Genomic DNA, 6,742 nt, shown 5'->3' on the forward strand with positions numbered 1-6,742 from the left:
TGGTATTGTAGTCGCTGTTTTTTAAGCATATTTACGCCACTGTCCGCGTTTTTAAAAACTCAACATAAAAACATCTGTGTGCCCACAGCCTAAACTGCCAAACTGACAGAATAGGGGCTGAATATATCACATAAGTGGCAATTTATAAACTGAGAAAGAGAACAGTGTATAATGAAGGTGAGTGTAGATTAGTGGTCAGAGGGATATCAGGCAGCCCATGAGCAGTTATTGTACAAGGTAATCTACAAAACATAAGGTGCTTGTTACAATAACTGGTAAGAAAATAAGAATTTCGCAAGGTTTTTATTTTTTTACTTGAAAGACGCATTTATGGGTAAATGGTAGGACACCTTATATAAAGATAAGCAGGATCATTAGGAATTTTTATAATATAAAACACAATAATTAATCGACAAGAACATAATATCAGCAAATCAAAATAAATACACCCTTCTGCCCGCAGAGTTCATCCCTCTGTCCATAGTAGGGATGCAAAAAATACACTATTTTGGATTCGGACGAACCCCTGAATCCTTCGTGAAAGATTCGGCCGAATACCGAACCGAATCTGAATCCTAATTTGCATATGCAAATTAGGGGCGGGAAGGGGAAAACATTTTGTACTTCCTTGTTTAGTTAGAAAAAGTCACGTGATTTCCATCCCCACCGCTAATTCGCAAATTATGATTCGGTTTGGCCAGGCAGAAGGATTCCGCCAAATCTGCTGAAAAAAAAAAGAATCTTGGCCAAATCCCGAGCCAATTCCTGGATTTGGTGCTTTCCTAGTCTATAGGCAACAGTCCAAAACCCTCAACCAATTCATAAGGCCAAACTTGCAAAGTCTTGTTTTTGTCCATATGGACTTTATACCAAAACAACACAATAGCAATATCCAAAAATATGAAATTTTATATTGTAGAGTGAATTATTTGCAGTGTAAACAGTGTAATTTAGAAATACATCATAAAAATCATGACAGAATCCCTTTAAAGGTGCAGTTGTGTGACTGCAACTGCACTTGGCGGGTTGAAAAGGATCTCTCATTTTTTTAGTACAGGTATGGGATCCTTAATCCGGAAACCCGTTATCCAGAAAGCTCAGAATTATGGGATGACAGTCTCCCATAGATAATTCAATTTTTTTAAAATGATTTCCTTTTTCTCTGTAATAATAAAACAGAAGCTTGTACTTGATCCCAACTAAGATATAATGAATCCTTATTGGAAGCAAAACCAGTCTATTGGGATTATTTAATGTTTAATTGATCTTCTGGTAGACTTAAGGTATGAAGATCCAAATTACAGAAAGATCCGTTATCTAGAAAACCCCAGATCCTGAGCATTCTGGATAACATTCCTGTATTTGCATAGGTTGATTTTATTTACCTTATGTATAGCTGTGCTTCTTCCATGCCCTAGTAGGCTTTTGAATTCCATACTTCCTGGTCAGCCAATGAGAGGGGGGGAAAGTGGTTGTTTCCCTGTATACAGTGTATCTGTATATTCTTCTTATATGTGTATATTATAGTTACAGGTATGGGATCCATTATCCGGAAACCTGTTACCCAGAAGGCTCCATCTAATAATTCAAATGATTACAAATGGTTTCTCTGCAATAATAAAACAGCACCCTGCACTTGATCCCAACTAAGATATAATAAATCCTTATTGAAAGAAAAATAATCCTATTAGGTTTTATCCATGTTTAAATAATTTACTAGTAGAATTTTGGGGGCACATTTACTATGGGTCGAATATCGAGGGTTAATTAACCCTCGATATTCGACCGTCGAAGTAAAATCCTTCGACTTCGAATATCGAAGTCGAAGGATCTACCGCATTTCCATCGATCGAATGATCGAACGATTCGAAGGATTTTAATCCGGCGATTGAACGATTTTCCTTTCGATCAAAAAAAGCTAGGAAAGCCTACGGGGACCTTCCCCATAGGCTAACATTGGTGCTCGGTAGGTTTTAGGTGGCGAAATAGATGGTGGAAGTTTTTTTTTTAAAGAGACAGTACTTCGACTATCGAATGGTCGAATAGATGAACGATTTTTAGTTCGAATCGTTCGATTAGAAGTCGAAATCGTAGTCGAAGGTCGAAGTAGCCAATTCGATGGTCGAAGTAGCCAAAAAAATACTTCGAAATTCTAAGTATTTTTTATTCTAATCCTTCGCTCGAGCTAAGTAAATGTGCCCCAAGATATTATGATCCAAATTACAGAAATACTCCTTCAATGGAAAAACTTCAGGTCCTGAGCATTCTGGATAGTAGGTCTCATACCTGTATATGATTATATTGTCATTTATTGAGTTGTTAGCTGTTACAAACAAGTGTACCTAGAACAGAAAAATGCAGTAATACAGAGTAGCATCCTCCTACTATTTCCATTAGACAAAGGAAAAATAAACATGTGGCTATGGCAGCCCTTTATATGCATTCAAAACACCGAGCGCATATAAATGGTTTCTAAATTAATAACTTATCTTCAAACATCCACCCGGCACAGGACAAAACCAGTGTCGTCTCCTATTGTCTATCAAAAGGCAGACTGATATAGAAACGGCACTGGGATTGGATACACAGTCTTACAATATCAGCAGCTTTCATATAATATATATTTAGCATTGATTGCTTGCAGGAACATTTATAATAACACAGTTATAGGTGTATAAGATGCAATCACACAATTAACCTGCACATGTTTCTATATATTATATATAATACTGTATTTATATATAGTGGATTTCTTTTGATTGAAGCGATATCGGGGCAGATTTACTAGAGGGCGAAGTGGGCATTTTTAGCAAAAATTCACCAAAATGACAATTCGCAGGGACATCGTCAATTTACTAAAAGGCGCAGCGGACAATTCGCTAGCGACAAACCTCAGCGCTAGAGAAGTTTCACGCTGCAAATTTCAGAGGTTCTACCTGGCGAATTGAAAAGATGAAGCTACATCCTCAACATTATTATGTCAGTGACATCATATCCTGTATGCCAAAAAAGTCATAAAAAAACCCCAAAAGCCTGGCATTTTTTCATATTTTAATGTGGGATTATGTTAACAAGTTGTAACTGTTAAATATATGTTATTTACAATTTTTTAACCATTTGAAGCTCATGCGCATTTGTTTTAGGGTGGGCTCATGTCTAGCACAGTAGAAGATCTCTTTTGTCTTTATTTTGCTTCCTTGGACATTTTTAATAATAAGGGACCACTTCCAGCAATTTCACCAACAATCACTAATAAAGACGTACAGTATGTATGAGCTTTATGTCCCCGCCATATTTAAATTGATGTAATTTGCGTAAGTATGTTCGCTGGAGAAAATTTTCTTAGAAACATTTGCGCTACCAAAGTTTCGATGGCAAAAGTACGCCAATGTTCATTTGCAGAGAAGAAACTTCACACTTTGACAAATACGCGTATTCGCTGTGAAATAACATCTGGCGAAGTTGCGCAAAGTATGTCAGAGACCTTCGAATCAAAATTCACTGTTTAATAAATTTGATCCATCAGGGCAGATTTACTAGAGGGTGAAGTGGGCATTTCTAAAAATTCGCCAAAATGACAATTCACAGGGACAACTGTCAATTTACTAAAAGGAGTAGAGGACAATTCATTAGTGAAAAACCTCAGTGAAGAGAGAGAAGTTTCACGCTGTTTCGCCAGGCGAGTACAAACTTTCCAATACGTTACCCTTTTCGACAGAGTCTGATTCACCAGGTGAACGTATGCCAATTTATATTTGCAGAGAAGAAACGTCGCACTTTGATGAATACGCGTTTTTGCTGTGAAATAACATCTGACGAAGTTACGTGAAGTATGGCAGAGCCCTCCGAATCGAGAATTCACTGTCAAGTAAATTTGATCCATAGAGACTTATAAATATTATATATATATATACACACACATACACACACACACACACACATACAGGTATGGGATCCGTTATCCAGAAAGCTGCTAACTACAGAAAGGTCATCTTCCATAGATTAATTTTATCCAAATAATAAGAATTTTCAAAAACGATTTCCTTTTTCTCTGTAGTAATTAAACAGTAGCTTGTACTTGATCCCAACTAAGATATAATTAATCCTTATTGGAAGCAAAACCAGCCTATTGACTTTATTAAAGGGGTTGTTCACCTTCCAAACACTTTAGTCATTTAGTTCCCCAGAAATAAAGACTTTTTTCAATTACTTTCCATTATTTATTTTTTACGGTTTTTCCAAAATCTAAGTTTAAAGGTGAATGTTCGTGTCTCTGGTGTTTGAGTCTGACAGCTCAGTAATTCAGGTGCAGACTCTGAACTGTTACAATTTTGCAACATTTAGTTGTTACATTTCTCAGCAGCATCTCTGGAGTATTAGCAACTATTGTATCAATTCTAACAGCTGCCTTTAAAGGAACAGTAACACCAAAAACTGAAAGTGTTTTAAAGTAATGAAAATATCATGTAGTGTTGCCCTGCACTGGTAAAACTGATGTGTTTGCTTCAGAAACACTACTATAGTTCATATAAACAAGCTGCTGTGGAGCAATGGCGGAAATTGAAAAACGGCGAAATGGCACAGGATAGATAATGGATAACAGATAACACCATTAGACAGACAGAGCTTATCTGCTATCTGCTGTGTAACTTGAGCCTTTTCTCCTTTGAATGGCTGCCCCCATGGCTACACAGCAGCTTATTTATATAAACTATAGTAGTGTTTCTGAAGCAAACACACCAGTTTTACTAGTGCAGGGCAACACTGCATTATATTTTTATTACTTTAAAACAATTAAATTTTTTGATGTTACTGGTTCTTTAATGAAACCCAGAGATTCTGCTCAGCAGGGACAAAGATAAGAAATGTACCAACTAAATGTATCAATATAGAACAGTTTACAGGGTCAGCGACCCCCCCCTCCCAGAGCTGCTTCAGAAGGATAGAAACGACACTTCACATTTCAATATTAGAAAAACAGTCACACATAGAAAATAGAATGTCGTTGGAAAAAGTCGTTTTTTCTGGTAATCTATCTGATAACAACTAGTTGTTTGAAGGTGAACAACCCCTTTAAATATTTACATTTTCTAGTAGACTTAAGATCCAAATTACAGAAAGATCTGTTATTCATAAAAGCCCAGGTCCCAAGCATTCTGGATAACTGGTCCCATATATATACTGTATATATACACACACACACACATATATATATATATATCAATACACACTGAATTTACAGTATGAAAGTGTAAGAACCAATATTCACTAATGTTTTATCATCATCAATATCATCATCAATATGCTCTTATATTCATTCATGCACTAAATGACATTGGACATGAGCACAGAATGGAAACATGTTTTTGCTTATTGATGCAGCACAAATAATCTATATGTACACCTGTTACAGCCTAAAACACCAGCTGGGGAGCAACAGAGACTTGTAGGGGCATTGCCAGCTATTGCCCAAGCAATACCCAATTGTTAGCAACTTTTCAATTGGTCTTCATTTTTATAGTTTTTGAATTATTTGCTTTCCTCTTCTGACTCTTTCCAGTTTTCAAATAGGGGTCATTGACCCCGGTTTGCAAAAAGAAAAAATCACAGAGAGGCTACAATTTTTTGTAAGTGTTACTATTTCTTTACTTATCTTTCTATTCAGGCCCTCTCCTATTCATATTACAGCCTCTCATTCAAACCATAGACTGGTTGCTAGGGTAAATTGTACCCTAGCAATCCAATAGCTGCTGAAAATGAAACTGGAGAGCTGCTGAATAAAAAGCTAAATAATTGAAAAAAACGTCAAATAATAAAAAAATGAAGGCCAGGTGCAAATAGCACACTCTACATTATACTAAAAGTTATTTTAAAGGCGAACAACCCCTTTAAGGAAATCACAGGCCTGGCTCTAAAAATATAATAAACCCATTCTCTACAAGTAACACAAACACAGTATATACTGAGGCTGTGATATGAATTCCTTGCATATTTTAATGTCATTACAATTTCCAGAAAAGCGTAATGCATCTACATTTATACAACTTAAAGGGGTGGTCCACCTTTAAGTACATTTTTAAAGTGGTTTATTCTAAGAAACTTTTCAATTGGCCTTCAGTTTTTTCTTTTTTATAGTTTATAAATGATTTGCCTTTTTCTTCTGACTCTTTCCAGCTTTCAAATGGGGGGATCACTGACCCCATCTAAAAACCAATGCTCTGTAAGGCTACACATTTATTATTATTGCTACTATTTATTACTCATCTCTTTATTCAGGCCTCTCCTATTCATATTCCAGTCTCTTACTCAAATCAATGCATGGTTGCTAGGGCTATTTGGATCCTAGCAACCAAACTGCTGAAATTGCAAACTGGAGAGCTGCCGAATGATTATCGGCAATTGTTGGAGCAAATGCATCCAATCTAATGACTCTCCCTTCTCTGGCCGTCAAGTGGTTAAACATAATTTCATGAAATAATAATGCACTTGTTTAAAATGTTAAAATGTAGCAAGTTTTACATTAACACAAGCTGCAGGCGTATCTGTGAAATGAATGAATATGGGAGATAATTACAGCTGTTTCTCCCACTCTAGATTATATCTCCAGCTGATAGTTTGCATATAGCAAGCACTTTATCTTCGCTGTTTATATGGTATCATTTCATGCAGTTACCATAAATGGAACAAATTGTGATGTGGTGTAAATTATGAGCACAGTCTGCCAATGTTTTTTTCTTCCAAT

The sequence above is a fragment of the Xenopus laevis genome, chromosome 5L (genome assembly GCF_017654675.1).
Source record: "Xenopus laevis strain J_2021 chromosome 5L, Xenopus_laevis_v10.1, whole genome shotgun sequence".
Lineage (NCBI taxonomy): Eukaryota > Metazoa > Chordata > Amphibia > Anura > Pipidae > Xenopus > Xenopus laevis.